Source organism: Petaurus breviceps, unplaced genomic scaffold (assembly GCF_028583685.1).
Source record: "Petaurus breviceps papuanus isolate PSGF00001 unplaced genomic scaffold, PetGlider_PUasm1.0 126, whole genome shotgun sequence".
Classification (NCBI taxonomy): domain Eukaryota; kingdom Metazoa; phylum Chordata; class Mammalia; order Diprotodontia; family Petauridae; genus Petaurus; species Petaurus breviceps.
In genome coordinates this window covers 53,083,083-53,100,915 of record NW_027185655.1, presented here as the reverse complement: position 1 = coordinate 53,100,915, position 17,833 = coordinate 53,083,083, and the positions used below count along the sequence as shown (strand labels likewise).

General features: G+C 39.3%; 1 protein-coding gene across 5 annotated transcripts in view; it reads right to left on the bottom strand.

Annotated features, from left to right (window-relative positions):
• SORBS2 (sorbin and SH3 domain containing 2) overlaps positions 1-17,833 on the bottom strand; it is a 276,947-nt gene that overhangs the window by 213,620 nt on the left and 45,494 nt on the right. For all 5 annotated transcript variants that reach the window (XM_069095777.1, XM_069095723.1, XM_069095743.1 and 2 more), the window contains exon 2: positions 17,132-17,275. The gene's annotated coding sequence lies outside the window, so the exon portion shown is untranslated. The remainder of the gene's footprint in view (positions 1-17,131; positions 17,276-17,833) is intronic.

Genomic DNA, 17,833 nt, shown 5'->3' with positions numbered 1-17,833 from the left:
ATTACAGACTTCAGAAATGGAGGGAGCCTTAGATATGATCTTGTCCAACCATTTCTTTTGTCAATGAGAAAAATAAGACCCAGAATAGTTAACCAATTTACCCAATGACACACAGTTGGAAAGTGGCTAAGTGAGGATCTGAACCCAGGTGCTTTTGACTCCAAAACCAGTTATCAGTTAGCAGAGCTAATTTCATTATGGGACAAAAGATAACAAGAAATCTCATTTTATAGGATGTTAGGTGATCTAATCTCACAATATTCGTGAAGAATGTAAAGCAAAATGCTCTCAGTTAAGCAACGTCTGCTTGCAGAAGATGAAGCGGATAACATTTATGAAAAAACTGAACAGCTGCCCCCAAACGAGATTAAGGCATGCCTCAGTACTTGGAGACTTCGGTGCAAATGGGAGGATGGCAAAAAATTATGATGGAAAATATGGTTCCAATATAAGAACCAAAAGAGAACCATGGCTCATCCTGGAGGTCCTTATTACCTCCAGGATCAAATAGAAAAAAATCTCTGGTTGGCATTCAAAACCCTTCACAGCCTGACCCCACCATGGAATACAGCAGCAGGTGATACCTACCTTTCCAATATTCTTCTGTTTCACACCTCCTCTCCCTCCAACGTCTGTGATCCAGAGATATTGACACCTCCTGTACTGGTCCTTGAACAAGACATTTAGTCTCTCAGCTCTGGGAATTTTTATGGTCTTTCCCACATGCCTGGAATGTTCTTCCTCCTTTTCTATGCTTTCTGCCTTTTTTTAAAGTCATGTCCAAACTTCCACTTTCTACATAAGCCTTTCTTGGTCTCTCTTAATCTCAGTGTCTCCCTCTGTTGATTATCTCTGGTTAATCTTATATACAACTTGTTTGTACATAGCTATTTGCATGTTGTCTCTCTCATTAGATTGTGTGCTCCTAGAGGGTAGGGTCTGGGGTTTGTTTTTCTTTGTATCAGCATGTTTAACACAGTGCCTGGCATATATTTGGGTGCTTAATAAATGCTTCTTGGCTGACCAACATTCTAGGTTTACACAGATACTTTATGCCTATATCTCACTAATCACTAATCTTGGAAGACACATGACCTCAAATGGCACATACACAAAAATCTATTAAGTGTGAGAATCAGGGGGCTTCCTGACTCTTAAACAACCATCCTTTTAATGGAATTATAATGTCTTCAACAACAACAAAAATAACACATTTCCTCCTCTGTAGTCCAACTCTAATGACTCATTTTTTCTGAGGAGATGACCCTGGCTTAACCTCTCTGGGCTTCAGATTTTTTATCTGCAAAATGAAATTGATGGCCTTCCAGCTGCAACTCTATGACCCTAGAAGTCTATGGTCTTGTGCTTCTCAAAGTGGGAGGAAAGCCCAGGGAAATTCTAACATGATGTGGAAAACCTTCCAAGGGTGGGCTTGTAAACCTGAGGACTACTTTGGGCAAGTACAGGGTGATTCCTTCCCAGGAAGTTACCAATAGGTATTTATATATGAATGTGCACATGTGTGTGTACATGTGTGTGAGTGGGGTTGAGGATTACAGGAACTTATTAAACTACTAAGGCATCTCAGTTTATAATAATGGAAGACATATTGACACTGAGGAAATAGCAGATAATATAAAATTGTTGACTAAAACATATTTCCATGATGACTGACAGTTTATAAAGTGTTCTTTCCACAAAGAAATATTATAAAGTAGACACGCACACACTCCCTCTCGAATTCACAACCATCTTTCAAGATCCAAGTCAAAGGCAATATTCCTGAAGGACTTTCCTAACCACTCTCACCATGAGCTCTCGTTCCTTCAAATATACACAGCACTGTGTTATATTATTTGTATTATTCAATAGGCACTCATTTCTTTCCTTGTGGTATTATCTCCTGCATTGTAAGCTGCATGAGAGCAGGGCCCTAAGTCTTATAAGTAGGTATATTGCCCATCAGGCTAACCACATAATTAGTGTTTGATAAATTAGGATGTTCACTGCTTCTCTTTCATTTGGTTATGAGGGTCATATCCTTGTTAGTATTATTAACACATGGTGGAGTTGTGAACTGTTCCAACCATACCAGAGAGCAATTTGGAGATATGCCCAAAGGGCTATAAAACTTTTATCCAACAATATCACCATATCCCCAAGAGATCACAAAAAAGGGAAAAGGACCCACGTGTACAAAAACATTTACAGCAGCTCTTTTTGTGATTGCAAAGAATTGGAAATTAAGGGGTGACCATCGATTGGCGAATGACTGAACAAGTTGTGGTATATGAATATAATGGAATACGACTGTGCTATGAGAAATGATGAGCAGATGGATTTCAGGAAAACTTGGAAAGACTTACATGAACTGATGCTGAGTGAAGTGAGCAGAACCAGGAGAATGTTGTACACAGTAACAGCAACATTGTGCAATGACCAACTTTGATAGATCTAGCTCTTCTCAGCAACACAATGATCCAAGACAATTCCGAAGACTCATGATGGAAAATGCTATCCACATCCAGAGAGAGAACTATGGAATCTGAATGAAGATCGACACATACTATTTCCATTTTTCTTTGTTTTTTTTTCTTTTCTTTTTTCTTCCCTTTTGTTCTTTCTTCTTTCACATGACTAATGTGGAAATATGTTTAACATGATTGTACATGTATAACCTATGTCAGATTGCATGCTTTCTTGGGGAGGGAGGAAGAAAGGGAAAGAGAAAAATTTGGAACTCAAAATCTTATAAAAATGATTGAAAATTTTTTTACGTGTAATTGGAAAAAATAAAATACTATTAAGTACATAAATATATTGTTAACATGGAAATTTTCCCCACACATCTTTTTTTGGGGGTGGGGTCCCAACCTGCTAGTTCATTAACATATGGAAACTTTAGTGTGGAAAAACCTTCTATCATTTGACAAATGATCTGTAATTTATATCCTTGAGAGCTGCTTGGATTATTAAGCAATTTGCTTATAACCATACGTCTCATGTGAGAGAATGACTTAAAACCCCCAGGTCTTTCTGGTTCCACTGTCCTCCCTCTAACTTCTCTGTCATCTCCCATAGCCATAGTTGTAGCTAAAAGGCTATTGAATTACAGAGGAGGAATCATGTGGAACATGAACAAAAATGTAGTAACTATATCTGTCCTGGAATACAACAGAGTTTGATATTGTGACTGATCCATGGAAGAGAAAGGGGGCAGTAGGCACTGAGCTGCTGCCCCCAATTGCAAGCTGAGTTGGGGGTGAGGGGTGGGGAATGTGAGATTTAGAAAAAAAATAATACTCTTCCTCTTTAGTTGGGTGAAGATGTTATTTTGAGCTGCCTAAAATACTTAAAAAAAAAATGAAACCCCAAACACGTTACTGTCTCTCCATTAAATATACAAGGATATGAATCAGAGGCCATGGAAGAAAGGAAAGAATTCTCATCAGGCCTATGTTTACTAAGCTGTGGCTGCAGCTGTGTTAGAAGACTGTCAGTGGCTTAGGACTTTGCCCAGCTGACATCAGGGGCATCTCCAAAACAGAGGAGTCAGGGACTTGAGTGCAGGCATGCGACTAGATGTAAATAGACTTCCACTTGGCTCAGCTGTGGTTACACCCACCAATAAGCAACTGCCAGTGGCTTTGGCGGGGGTTCAGGCATGAAAAGGCCTAGAAGCAGCCTTGCAGGTGGTGCAACTGGACCACTGCCCCTGCCTGGAAGCAGTTAGGCCTGGTATTTGCCAACCAGCATTGGAAGGAGCAGGGTTCAAATTCTGTCCCTTTTCACTTAGGACCTGTGCCATTTGGGGAAATCATCTGGTCTATCCAGGCCTCCTTTTCTCACCTGTGAAATGAGGGGATTGGGCTAGATTGCCTCTGAGGCCCCTAGATCCAGGATCCCGTGATCTTATTTGCCATTTTGAAGTATCCCAGGAAGCTCTGGAGAATGAAGGCCTTGTGTGCTTACTGAATTAAAAAGACAACCTCCAAGGATGCCCAGCTCTGACATGTCTGGTGCTCCTGCATCTGGATCAGGCACTGGGCAAGGAGAAGTAGCTCCTGTCCTTTTTGGTCCCAAGAAAATAGAGTCCTACTGTTTTTGTGTCCTTCACTAGCATCTAGCACCATGCCTGATGCATAACAGGTGCTTAAAAAAATCCCCAAATGATTGATACTCTGAATCTGTCTAGAAGAGGCAGGAGGGAACTGGGGCACTTAGACCCTTAATAAATTCTTAGTTAATTGCTATTCTCAATCTGTCTGGGGGTAGCAGGAGAAAATTGGGGTACTTCATAGGAACTTAATAAATGCTTAATTGATTGATACTCTAAATCTATCTTGAGTTGGCAGGAGGGAACTGGGCAAACTTGCATGAGATGGTCAAGTGCTGTGGGTGGTAGTATTGATGGAAACTGACTTCTAAGTGAAATATAACATAAGATCAAAGATTTAGGATCTTTGAGTATCTCTAAACATTTGGAAATGGAGACCTAGCAAGGTAAGGTAGGTAACTTGTCCAAGGTATACAGGTTAGTATAACATATCCCTTCAAGAGCAGAGTCAGGATTTGAACTCATGTCCTCTGGCTCCAAATCCAGGGGTCTTTCAATTAAGCTATTCTTCCTCCCTTCTAGACTCATCCTCTCTCTCCTCCTTACCTCCTGTACCTCCAACAAGATCAAGAATGAATACCCAGGGAAAAAGCAGTACTACCTGAAACACAGGGCACATTATTTCAAATTATTCCCAGAACTAAATAATAAAAATGATTGGCTACAACTTCTAGCAAACTACTTGCCACCAATGCAAGATTCCAAAATATTTGTACAGGTCAGTAAAGCAAATTTATCTCTTTTACGATGAAATTATATATTACTTTGAAATGCATTTCAAAGTCTGAGAGAGAAGGTTTTTTTTTTCATTTTCTTACACTCATTCCCTAGGCACCCCAAAGCAAATAACTAAAAATATGTCCAAGCAGTCAGATACATGGTTGAGGCTCAGTAATGCCTTTATACAGTGAAATGTTCTTACAATGTGCTCCTGTTCAGCTTCCTGAATGTTTATTTTTAAAATCTTTGCCCAGGGCTCACAAAACAGTGTTTCTCCAAAGCCATATTTGGCCCACGTTGAGTATTTAAGAAACCCTACCCCTTCAAAAGACTTCTCACAAAAAAAGTCCTGTGATATCCCTACAATCAATGGGAAGTCTGAGCCTATTAATGGGTCAGATTGCATGTTCCCCGTAATTATATACTACCCAGTATACAGAAGCTGCCCCATCAATCCATTTAACAAATGAGTGTTCTCAGAAGTACTTAATTTATCTTCTTAAAGAGAAATCACCTCCATACTCATCTGCTGACAAGAGGCAGAGGTTATCTGATCAGTTACCCCATAGTGCCCCTCATGCTTCCCACCCTTGGTGTCTGACCTCTGTGATAATCTCACTAAATTCCAAAGCTAGGGGCCATTTCTTTATACAGCCTAGGTCCTTAAGATGCACGAGAAACAGGGATGTCTAATGAAAGGAATACTGAAGGATTGCTGACGTGTGATGTTGAGGATTTCATCTTCGAGGTCATAGCAACTGAATGAAATTCCATTCGACTTAAATTTAGTGATGCTTCAATGAACCAGTGACCTCTCAACTGTACTACAAAAAAAAAAAAAAAACTTCTATCCTTTAAAAAAATTCACTTAATGAATTGAGTACCATAGCTCAGCTCTGCCTGTCAATTTGAGAATAACAATCAAATGCAGACCAGAAAGGAAGGAAATTAGGATTAATTCAATGTGGTGCCAAGTGAAAATGGAGAAGTATTTTACAATCCTAGCATATCTGTGGATTGATGCATTAAGAAGAACGGAATTTGAAATTGCTGTCAGGAGAAGCTGAGTTTACCTGACTTTAAACTTTTTATTTTTAAAAAATACTTTCATCATCAGATTTATGGGCTTTGAAACTGAATGCACACCTCTGCATTTTATGCAATCAGGCCTTTCCAGGCTTTTTCTCCTCCTAATCAGCAGTCCTGGGACATATCAATTGCAATGAGGTAAAAGTTTTAAAATACCATCAACCTCCACTTCTGATGCAGAAAACAGGTGGTACAAAGTGCCCAAGGGTCATCAAGTAGAAATGAGATCTTTGTCCCCTGCTTTGGGGGGACATTGGACCATCCCCATTGGCCCCATCCATTGGGCCAAGCCCCATCATCCTCTAGGGCAGCAGTTCTTATTAACCTTTTTCGGGGAGGGCATGGATCCCTTTCTCAGTCTGACAAAGCCTATGGACTCATTTCTCATAATGATAACTTAATCACATAAAATGCATAGAATTTCAAAGGAAATCAATAATATTGAAATATTGTTATCAACATATTAAAACAACAAACTCATCGACCCTAGCCTAAAAACTCAGCTTAATTGGCTCCTGTAGTTCTTCGGGCACTGTGTTTTTAATCTTTAAAAGTCCAAAGCTACTTGTCTTCTGCACACTATGCTCTGCTTTCACATCCTGTGCTTGATATGACCCATCTTTGCTGATCTGTAATGACTAAGGAAGGAGGCAAGACATGGATGCTTGCTATGCTTGTGCAGTAGTCAAGAAGAACTGATTATCTTTCCCTGCACCCCTGCTGCATCTTTTGAATTCACTCTTCTACTAGACTGTAAATCACATGAGGGGAAGGGACCACCTCTTACCTCCCCTTTCTACCCTCGAAGCTGGAGGGTACAGACCCATGTGCTCTGTGACTCAGTGACCTTGGCCCCTTTGGGGCTTCTCTCCCAACTGAATATTTTCACTGGCTTTTCCCCATGCCTGGAATGCTCTCCCTCCTCATCTCTGCCTCTTACCTTCCTTCAAGTTCCAGCTAAAATACTACCTTCTAAAGGGAGCATTTCCTCTCTCTCATACACACACACACACACACACACACACACACACACACACACACACACACACACTTAATTCTAATGTCTTTCCTTTGTTGCTTATTTCCCATTTATCCTTTATATAGCTCATTCGTAAAGAACTGTTTGCATATTGTCTCTCCCGTTAAACTGTAAGGTCCTAGAGTACAGGGGTGTCTTTTGTCTTTTTGGTATCCCCAATGCTTTAGCATGTTACAGACAACCTTTTACGTGCCATTGACCCAGTCTCTTTTTGGAAGTCTGGTGAGGTCTATGAAGCTCTTTTCAAGATAACATTTTAAATACCTAAAATAAAGCATACCGCCTTACAAAGGAAGCTAATGATATTGGAATAAAACATAATTTCTATCTAAATTATTGGATTCTGAATCTATTAGAGTCTGAAATCTATTGGATTCTGAATCTACTGGAATCTGAAATTTATTTTCAGACTCCTTCTTAAGAACTCTGGCTCTAACTACAACAGGCATTTAATAACTACTTGTTGAATTGTATTAAAATCTGCTTTACTAGGAATTAAAGGATCTGATTTCAAGTCTTGGATTTCCCACTTACTTTGTGACCTTGAGTGAGTCACTTATGTTCTAAGAAGGACTTTCATCAAAGGCCCTAATGAGGTCTCTTTGGGTTCTACCATTTTTACAGAAAAAGTGAATAATTTCTGCCACCTCTACACTGAGTTATGAAGAATATTTCATACCACAAGTAAAAAGAATCATTCCTCCTTTGTAAGGACATTATTCTGATCACCCTCAGAATCTGTATCTATCATTGCATGAGTATGACTTTGGGTAAACCATTGCTTCTCATTGTGGCAAGACTCTATATTCCTTCTATTTCAAGTGGATTGATTTATTTGGTCGGTTGATTATTTATTTGACAGTACTGATGTGAACTTACAAGTACTCTGAGTTCATTTGTCTTCACTAAGGAAGAAAGACAGCATCAAGAAATAGAAATATGCTACCTCCATGACAGACTCTCAATTACTTACTGAATACCTTCTCATGGCTTAGCACTATAGCAGGATATAAAAGGTTCATAAGACAAAGATCCCTACTCCCAAGTAGCTTAAAATACATTTGGGGATATAGAATAAGCAGATTTCCAATTATAAGATCTCATACAAATGAACAGTACTGAACTGTTTTGTACATTATTCTGGTTTTAGAGGTATTTAGAGGAGGGCACCATTAACAAAATCCAAACTTGGAATGAGGAGGGGAGGAGAACTTCACCTGGACCTGGAGGGATAGCTAGAGTTCGAGGTCTGAATAGGTGAAGGGCCTTCCAGGGTAGGGACAAGACACAAATCCAATTTGGAAGGTAGGTGTGAGGGGTGTCTGGATTCCTGAACTTCAACTAGTTATGTTCTTTTTAGGAAGGGAAGAGACAATCCAATATACTTCAAATCTTATAAAGATGTTTTTGGAAATGAACTTCTAGGTAATGTTTTATAAATTATTTAATTTTTAAAAATTGGTTGATGGACAAAAATATAAGTGTTTATCTAATGAAATTCTTTCCATAGATAAAAGAAATAATGTCTCAGTGGTCGAAAATCCTTTCTTCTTCTTCACCATTGTTTTCATTTGGAATTTGGCTGCATCATAATTATTGAAGTTTCATGTTATTCCTATTATTTCCATAAAGGAGTTAAAAGGCCATTCTTTTTAGTCATTTGCTTTTTTATTGTGACTTTTCAGTATATTTACACATCTTTTCATGGAAACATAGTAATACATGCAAGGAATACTTTATTTAAGCTCCTTTGAGTTAAAATCTTCCCAGTTCTACCTCTGAATGAGGCAGGGAGGGAGTAGGGAGAGAACAGAGGTACTTGTGCTAATGTTCAGACTATGTATCAGACCAACTGTGAAGGAGTAAAAAACAAAAGGGGGAGGGGGGGGAGGCGGTCTTGACTTTCAACCACTTGCATCTTTGACTACATATAAGTAGTAACCACCACCCTGGAGCCACAAAAGTCTGAATCAACTCATACTGAGCTAAAGAGTAAGACAGAGAATAGCTATATAGCATGATCTTTGAAATGCTGCAATAGTTGTTCACCCCCAAGAAAATGAACCTTTGAAGGAAGAAGGCAAGACACAATCTAGGAACATTTCTGGGTGGGAAAAGCCCTCAGAATCTTGAACACAGACATGAATGAGTCCAGTATACAACAGAAATACTGGGAATATAGGGAGGGCTTTTAAAAAATCATCTTAAAGCCTCTGTTCTATGTGAGACTACCTGTTGATATTAATAACATATAATATTTACCTGTCATTTGATGTTCCAAGTCAGAATTTACTTTTGAAGGCAAGTGGGGTATGTGAGGGAAGGAAGGGAACATAAAATATATTATGATAGGCAAAAAAGTATCATTCTGGCTCAATGTGCCTGTCTCTTGTAAAACTCATGAAGAGATATCCAGTCTATTTCAATTTGTTTTCACAAATGAAAGGATTCCAAAGCCTGGGTACTTATCCTAGCCCTATTCAAATATTTAGGGTTTTTTAAAATACAAAATCAGATCAAAATCTTCACAAATTGAGGTTAATAAATTCTCATTTTTATGAATTTGAAAACCCTATGGAACTTGCACTAATAAGGGCATTATTTCAATATTGCTTATGATCCTTTTTGGAGCCCCAAAATCATGAAAAGAAACCATCATAATTCAATAGTCATTGTCAGTGGCACTGTCAAAAAGCTGATCCAGAGAAGACAACTTTATCTAGTGAAGCCATTTATCTCTTCCTTTTTCTGTAAGTTTTATTTTGGTTAAAACAGGCTTCCTCCTCTATCAACAATAACAGGCAAGAGACTTACTTATCAGTGCTCCAAGTCAAGGCTCATAACTACCAGATGGTTCTTACAATGAAGAGTTGGAAGATATTTTGGTCCAAGCCCCTAATTTCATAGGTGAGAAAACTGAAGCCCAAAAAATCTTGGCCTTATCCTACATCACCTAGGTCCTATCAGAGTACTGATTATCCATATGGTCTTCAGTCTCCAATTCCAGGCCCTCAACTATACTACATGGTCATCAGGAGGAGGAGAGGGAGAGAAACAGACCCACAAAGGCAGGCTGACTTGTTCTTTGGGTCAGCAGATGGTTGGTTTGCTGACTGTGCTGAACAATGGCTTGCCTTCAATCCAGGTCATTAACAGTAAAAAGAGGAGAAGCAGGCAAGGCACAACAGTCTTCAGGAGAAGGAGTACAGCAGATTGCACAAAACAGACTCCTGGTAAATGTTTATTTAGTTGTTGAGTTTTGTTCAACTGCCCCTGGTATTTTTTCTCAGCCTCTTGCTTCAAGATGCTTGCCCTACCCCAGTCCGGTTTTAGGAGCAGCTACGAAGACAGGAGACTTCAACAATCCATCTAGCCTGGTTTCCACCTTTTAAACACAAGGAAACCAAAGGCCAACTTGTTTTGTGATGATCCAAAATATTTCCGTTTTTATCCAAGAATCCAATCTAGTTTTTTTTTTTATTTTTACTTGAAATCTTTCAGCAACACAACCAAACAAAATCTAGCAACTTTATTACACTGACATTTGATCACATCTAAGTTTATTTCCTCTTGAAGAAGGGGAAGTAAGAAAAGTCTGGAACACGGGTAGGCCAGTTTGTTATTTAGACACTAACATTACAAATTTCAGACAAGGAAAACAAATTAACCCTACACAAACCAATTTGTATCTTATTTTCCCACTACAGAAAATTCCCCAAAGAGAAACATTACCAAAAATGAGAAAATGAGGCCTTGAAAGGTCACATTCAAGGCCTTAAAAAGGAGTTATTGTTCTACCTTCTAGGCACCTCTCAGGTTCATTTTATTTGTCCTCTGATGTAAATTATTCACCGTTTACTAAACCCATGTTCAGCCGAAATGCATATGCAAATATTTTCATAACTCAGTGGGCTGTGGGCCATGACTTCTAATGTGTATGCATCTCATCAACACCTCTCAGACAACTGTCTTGGGACCTCTTTGACTAAATCACATCCTGCTATTTCTATATTGGGGGGGACGGGAAAAGGGGCCAGTGTGAGCGATCCTTTAGAGAAGAGGTAGATGCAAGTTAGAGGGAAAGCAGGGAGGCTGACTTCACACAAAGCAGAGAACATAAGAGTGAAAACACACACACAGATACACATACACACACACACTGTATTTGGAGCGTGAGGAGCTAGGTTTGAATCCTGAATCAGCCACTTTATTATGCGGGTTTGGGGAAATGACTTAACCCTTTCAGACCTTCTTCAGTTTTCTCATCTAAAAAAAGTTCTAAATCTATGTTGTGTTCATCTTAGGGCAAAGGAAACTGGTTCTAACCATCAGGCCGGGAAATGAAATCTCTCCAAGCAGAGAGGAAAGAGCATCCTTCTCCAGTCCTGCCAGCTTCTGACTTTAGCAGCCAGCCCACATGTGTTATTGATTGGTTCCAACACTTCTTCATGGGCATAAAAGTGATTTAGAGAATCATTAGGGACTGTCACTCCCTCCTTCCCCCAGGGACAGGAATGGTAGTGGAGAGAGTGGATTTGCTCTATGAAAGGGGGAACAATTCTTCCCTTGGGTATCTAGGGGGTTTATTCTACCCAGTTTGGGACAGCCCAAGAGTTTTGGACAAATAGAGACCAAAGTCACTAGATGGCCTGACCTTGAATGTCTATGAAATGATTTTGATACTATCTTTCATTCAGAGACTGTGCCCTCAAAGTTTCACTAATTTGGATTTTAAGGCAATGTTTAGCTCTCTGCCACAGGATTAAATAAAAACCATGTTCTTTTGAGGAGAGCTGTAACCTCCATATCCATCTAGAGGTATAGTTATTCTTGGGCAGCTAGATGGCATGGTGGATAGAGTGCCAAGTCTCCAGTCAAGACTATTCTTCCTGAGAGCAATTCTGGCCTCAGACACTACCTGTGTGGCCTTGGGCAAGTCACTTAATCCTGTTTGCCTCAGTTTCCTCATCTGTAAAATGAGAAGCTGAAGGAATGGAAAACCACTCTGGTATCTTTGACAAGAAAACCTCCAATGGGGTCAATGAAGAGTTTGACACAACAGCAAAAAAAAGTTATTCTCATGCTATTAACCTCAATTAAGTAGAAGTAGCATTAGATCTCCAAATTTCAGGTGAGAAACAAAGACCAAGTGAGGATGATTTCTCTTCTATAATGAATTATGTCACTTTGAGACCAAACAAATTTTTGCTACAACCCAGAGAAGCATCCCCACATTCAGACATTACATTTTGGTTCTCCACTGCCATTTTTAGCAACCAAATCTTTTTGCATTATCCACATGCTGTACTTATCACCCCTTATATTACTTTGTATTCCACAGAAACACATTTAGAACTGGAAGGGATCTTAATGCCCCTCATTTTATAGATGAAGGAACTGACCCTGGGCATATCACCTAACTTATTTGCTTCAGTTTCCTCAACTGTAAGATAGGAACAATATGGGATGGCTAGGTGGTGCAGTCAATAGAGCATTGACCCTGGAGTCAGGAGGACCTGAGTTCAAATCCGGCCTCAGACACTTCACACAAAACTAGCCATGTGATCTTGGGCAAGTCACTTAATCCCAACTGCCCTTCAAAAAGCAAAAAATAAAATAAAATAAAAGATAGGAACAATAATAGTACCTACCTTGAAAGGATCAAATAAGATATTTGTAAAGTGCTTATTGGCACTGTGTCCAGCACATAGTATGTACTATAGAAATATGAGTAAACACAGGTCATCTGATCCCACAGCCAATACTTCTCCCGTGGAACCCATTAAGGATGTTGAATGATTAGGCGTCACTGGGTTATATTTATTTCAAAAATTTAAAACTTTTAAAATAACACCTTTGAAGTACTTTATATGATTTTAATCTTCTCTGGAACAACTTTTTTTTAAATTTAAAGAATGATGATTACTTGAGATACTAAAGTCAAGACATTTTGATAAGAAGTTAGCAGTAAGTAAATAACTGAATAATTGACTCTACACATTCTCCCTCATACAATGCTTTTTAGCTTTTCTGGATTCCCAAAAGGGTCTTATGTATCACTTGCTCAAAAAATTGATTTTTTAAATAAAGTTATGTTTTATTAAGAAAAAATATAACTGTGGTGTTCACTTAACTCAGCAATAATTTCAGGGATCTAATTGTATTACTACCATACGTGTGGAAGATCCTGGATTTAATATCATATCAAGTGGCTTAGCCTTTTGTGAGATCAAAATTAGGATTTATAGATTTTCTTCTCCCAAACTTAATTCTCCCATGCCATGGATCTTTCTCTGTTGCCTTCCCAAACCTCCTTCTCCCCCTACCCCATTTCATCCCACTGCTGAGGTGTGATTTCTCATTTTCAATTCCTGATGTATAAATATTTTACAAAGAAAAACAACGACTGTCTCACTGGGAATCAGTCTCAGTTATTTTAGAACTCCCTTTTGCTCAATTCGTCCATAGGGATTATTGACTATTCCTGTAATCTTAATTATCTTGGTGCAGTCATTTGTTCTTCTCATGAGGGACAGAAACAGGGGAAAAAAATAGCTCAATGCGCAGTCAAGAGACAGTTACATGATTGGGGGGGGCGGGTAAGTGGGGATTGGGAGAGAAATTCTCAGATGGTAATTATGATTATATTTTTGCTTCAATCAGAGAATTTGCTAAACTTACAGGTCCTCCCTTCCTCGTTTGAATGTTGACATAGGCATTGGCTACAGATCGCCAAAGTTTACTGAAGGAACACTATCCACAGTGAGTACTCTTTTATTTTTGAATACATTAGGTTATAAGTAACAGTACAGAACCATTCAATACTTACAATGTTCCCTAGGAGTATATCAGTTAAGCACAGGGGAAAAAATCTGGAAGTTTATTATTTTTCCACCCATATATTTGACACCACCTTTGGAGAATGAACAAAAGGCATACTGTCAAAGGGAGAGACCTGGACAAAATGTTACTGTTTGTTCCTTGTGAGCTTAGAGGTATATTTAAGCAAAGAAAGGCATTCCATTGCTCCCTTGGGACTTCCTTCCTTCCACTGAATTTTACCAACATGTTCACACCACTATGGCTCAGGCTGTGTTAGCCTTTTAAATGTGAGCTCTTACTGGTTGGGGTTTAAGGAGAGCTCAGCTATAAATATTAATACTGGGCTTCGACCTGGCTGTGAAAAAAAAACAAACCCAAACAAACAAAAAACCATCTAAGGACTAAGGGATTTTATATTTTTTGAAGCACAGATACATCAAATTAAAGGAGAAAGTGTAAAAGCAAGGCATTTACCTGTTACACAAATCTGCTCTTGCATAAGAAGTCTCAAACTAGCCAAAAGTCACCTAGTTCAGGATTGTGTTTCAGATCCAGACTCACTGACATTCATGAAACTTTTGGGAGACAGAAGCCAAGTTTCGAGTCAGGCTGAGTAAAATATTGCTTTCATGTGGAACCTGTGTGAAACCCAGTGGCCTTGGCTATGTTTCCTTTCACGTTCTGCATTCAAACAATCCAATGTCTCAAATTAAAATGAAGGAGTAAGGAAGGAGGAACAGCAGAAGAAAAATAGCTCATGTGGTGAAGGACTGGCTCTTTGCCACGTTCATAGTCCATCTGTCCTTGGGTCACTGGACTTTGGGATGTGACTGAAGCCTTTTACAATCCAAATACACTTACTATGGCCAAAGGATGCTGCCCAGTTCTTAGACTAAAATAAGTGAATGAATGAGAAAGCATTGCTAAGCATTTACTATTTGTCAAGCACCATGCTAAATACTTGGGACACGAACAAGGAAGCAAAGATGGCCCCTGCCCTCAAGGAATTTATGTCCTAATAGGAAGAACAACTCATAAGCGGGACAGGTGGCTGAGGAAAGGCAATTTGGTCTGAAGAGTTGCAAAGGTAGTAAGTGGGGTCATAGGATATTGGCATATCCCTTCCAAGAATAAAGGCAGAATGGATTTGATCCCTGGTTCTAGAATTAGAGTTGGGGGAAAGTCGTGGAGGGGGAGGCTTTATACCCTCCAGCAAGGTGGTTGTTGAAGCTGTTGCAAAAGTATGGGGAAGGTGGGAGTGAAGCAGAGTTATTTTAAAGAGTGAGTCACCAAATTGGAAATAAAGTGTGAAGGAGGGGTGGGATAGATATGCTAGAGATGAAAAGGTTAAAATCTCCTACTTTAAAGAACAACATCAAAATAACAGATGGAAGGAGACCCTGTAAGGTTTCAAATTTTCCAGAAAAACATGGATTAAAATTTTCCTTACAATGTAATCTTGCAAGTGAAAAAGGAGTGGACAAAAACCAAACATTCAGGGGAGATAAAACCAGAAATATTGACCATCACTTGTCTTTCTGATTGATAATGCAGAATATCCAAAACCAAATTCCATCCAGATTTAATCTGCTAAATAACATTTTATTTCTCAAAAGTTTCATTTAGCTCTGCCTCCTTCAAAAACTGATGAGTAAGGAGGCCGGTCCCATACTAAGGAACAAACATCAGCTGATGGACAGCCGTCAGTCAAGGGTGGGAGTGTGGCTACAGTCACCTACAAGGCAGCAGACCACCCCATCCCCAAATAGTTAAAGACTTTTGGCTACAAAAAAGTTGACTGGTTTTAATCTTAAAGAAGACATAAAATTTGAGTCTTTGAAGAACAGAGAAGAGCCCACCTTGGTAAAGTATGCTTAAACAAGTATACTTTAAGATGAAAATTTTTTTAAAAGAACATTAAAAACACATTTCTCAGAAACATCATTCTGCCTACTCTAAATTACATATTGTCCCTCCCTTTTGGTCTCTATTATATCCTGGAAATGTAACTATACATTTCCTATACAGACCAAAAAGTTTCACCAAGAAAAGACAATTTTTTCATAAAACATCACTGTCCATTAAAGTATACATTTTCTTTTGACATGTGGCCTGTGATACCCACAAAAGCTTTTGAAATAAACCTTCAATTCCAAGAGTTTCAATGCCCAAGTTAGAATAGTCAGCTCTGTGGTAGGCACTAGGGCATAGAGAACAGAGCACACAGCAATTAAGGCAAGCCTGCAGTCCAAAGTAAGTGATCAAGAGAGAAGCTTTCTGTATACTCATCTACTCCCTGTTTCAAAAAAATCTACAGTAAGATGTAGCAGCTGGTTATGCTAAAGATCTATACAGTTGTGGATCCCTGCAAAGAAGTTACTCCCCCCACCTTTTTTTGAGCTGTTTAGTTTTGCTACCAATAATTAAACATAAATAAAATTTATTTAAAAAAAAACAAAGTGATTCAGATAAAGGAAATGCTATCAAATAAATCACAACTGCTTAAGCTAGTCCTAACTAGAGTGATGGAAGGCAACAACCACCATCAAAGAAAATGTGTTTGAATTCAAGTCTGGAGATCAAACAACTTTGCAAAATGCCAAAGCACAAGTATATAGTGGGGAGGGTACGTGGGGGAGAGAGAGAGAAGTTAGAGTGACATCTGAAAAATCATGAGATTATATATCAGAGGGACTTGTAGACAAATATACCTCAGGACAGATGTGCAGATCAGGTGAATCCAATTTAAAGTGATAGCATCCCTTAAGTTATACTAGGAGAAAGGAGAGAGAGAGAATAAAGGGGGCTGGGGGGGGGAGATCTAAATTACGCCAGTAACAAACAAAATAGTAATACAAGAGTGAAATAGATCCTAATATAATGCTTTCATTGTCACTGGGGAATAATTATATAAAGACCTCTTTGACTCAGGTGCTTGATTCCTTTAACTTTGTTTCAATGCCCTTGGAAGGTTAAAAATAAGCAGTCTAAACAACAAAATGATACTGTCTGAGAAGTCTGGTTACTGGTCTCCTAGTCAAGTTTCTAAATTGGGAATTTCCCACCCTTACTCCGAGATCTAAGCAGGTTAGTATTACAGGTTAAGACTAAGGAGACGATGTCTCAAGTGAGGATGTAACTGATCATTAGAAACATACATAGGTTTTCTACAAATGCTAGAATGGAATATTTAACTAAAAAAAAACAACAACAACCCCAAACCCAAAACCAACGCTGGCAGCCCGAGATTTTGTTTGTTTGTTTGTTTTACTCTAAATAAGTTTTTCAAGAATGTCAGTTATGAACGTATTACAAGCAGACTAAACAACCAAAATGTCACCTACCAGACAGCTGAGGTTTTTGGATAGTTGTTGCTGTAATGCAGAGGAAGTAGGAGCCGGTGCCTTCTCACATGGAGAAATTGTTTATTTAGCCCTCTCCGAAGGTCTTGAACTGCAAAGGTTTAAGGTTTAGTCCAATTCAAGAGTCTGCAGAAAAGAGAGGAGAGAAGAATGAGCGAACGGAGGAATCTTAGCTGTTGGCTGGGCTTTCTGTTCCAAGCGCATCTGGGTTATTTTGAGCAGTGGCAGCAGCAGCCGCCCGATATGTCTGCAATCAGGGTGAAAATGCAATACTGAACCACCACCCTTGTAGGGGGAAAAGAAAGTGTGTGTGTGTGTGTGTGTGTGTGTGTGTGTGTGTGAGAGAGAGAGAGAGAGAGAGAGAGAGAGAGAGAGAGAGAGAGAGAGACAGAGAGACAGAGACAGAGAGAGAGAGAGAGAGAGACAGAGAGAGAGAGACAGAGAGACAGAGACAGTGAGAGACAGAGAGACAGAGAGAGACAGAGAGAGAGACAGAGAGAGAGAGACAGAGAGAGACAGAGAGACAGAAAGAGAGACAGAGAGAGAAAGGGGGGGTGAGAGAGGGAGAGACAGAGAGAGACAGCGAGAGAGAGAGAGGGAGGGAGAGAGAGAGACAGAGAGAGAGGGAAGGAGAGACAGAGAGAGAGGGAGGGAGAGAGACAGAGAGAGACAGAGAAAGGGAGA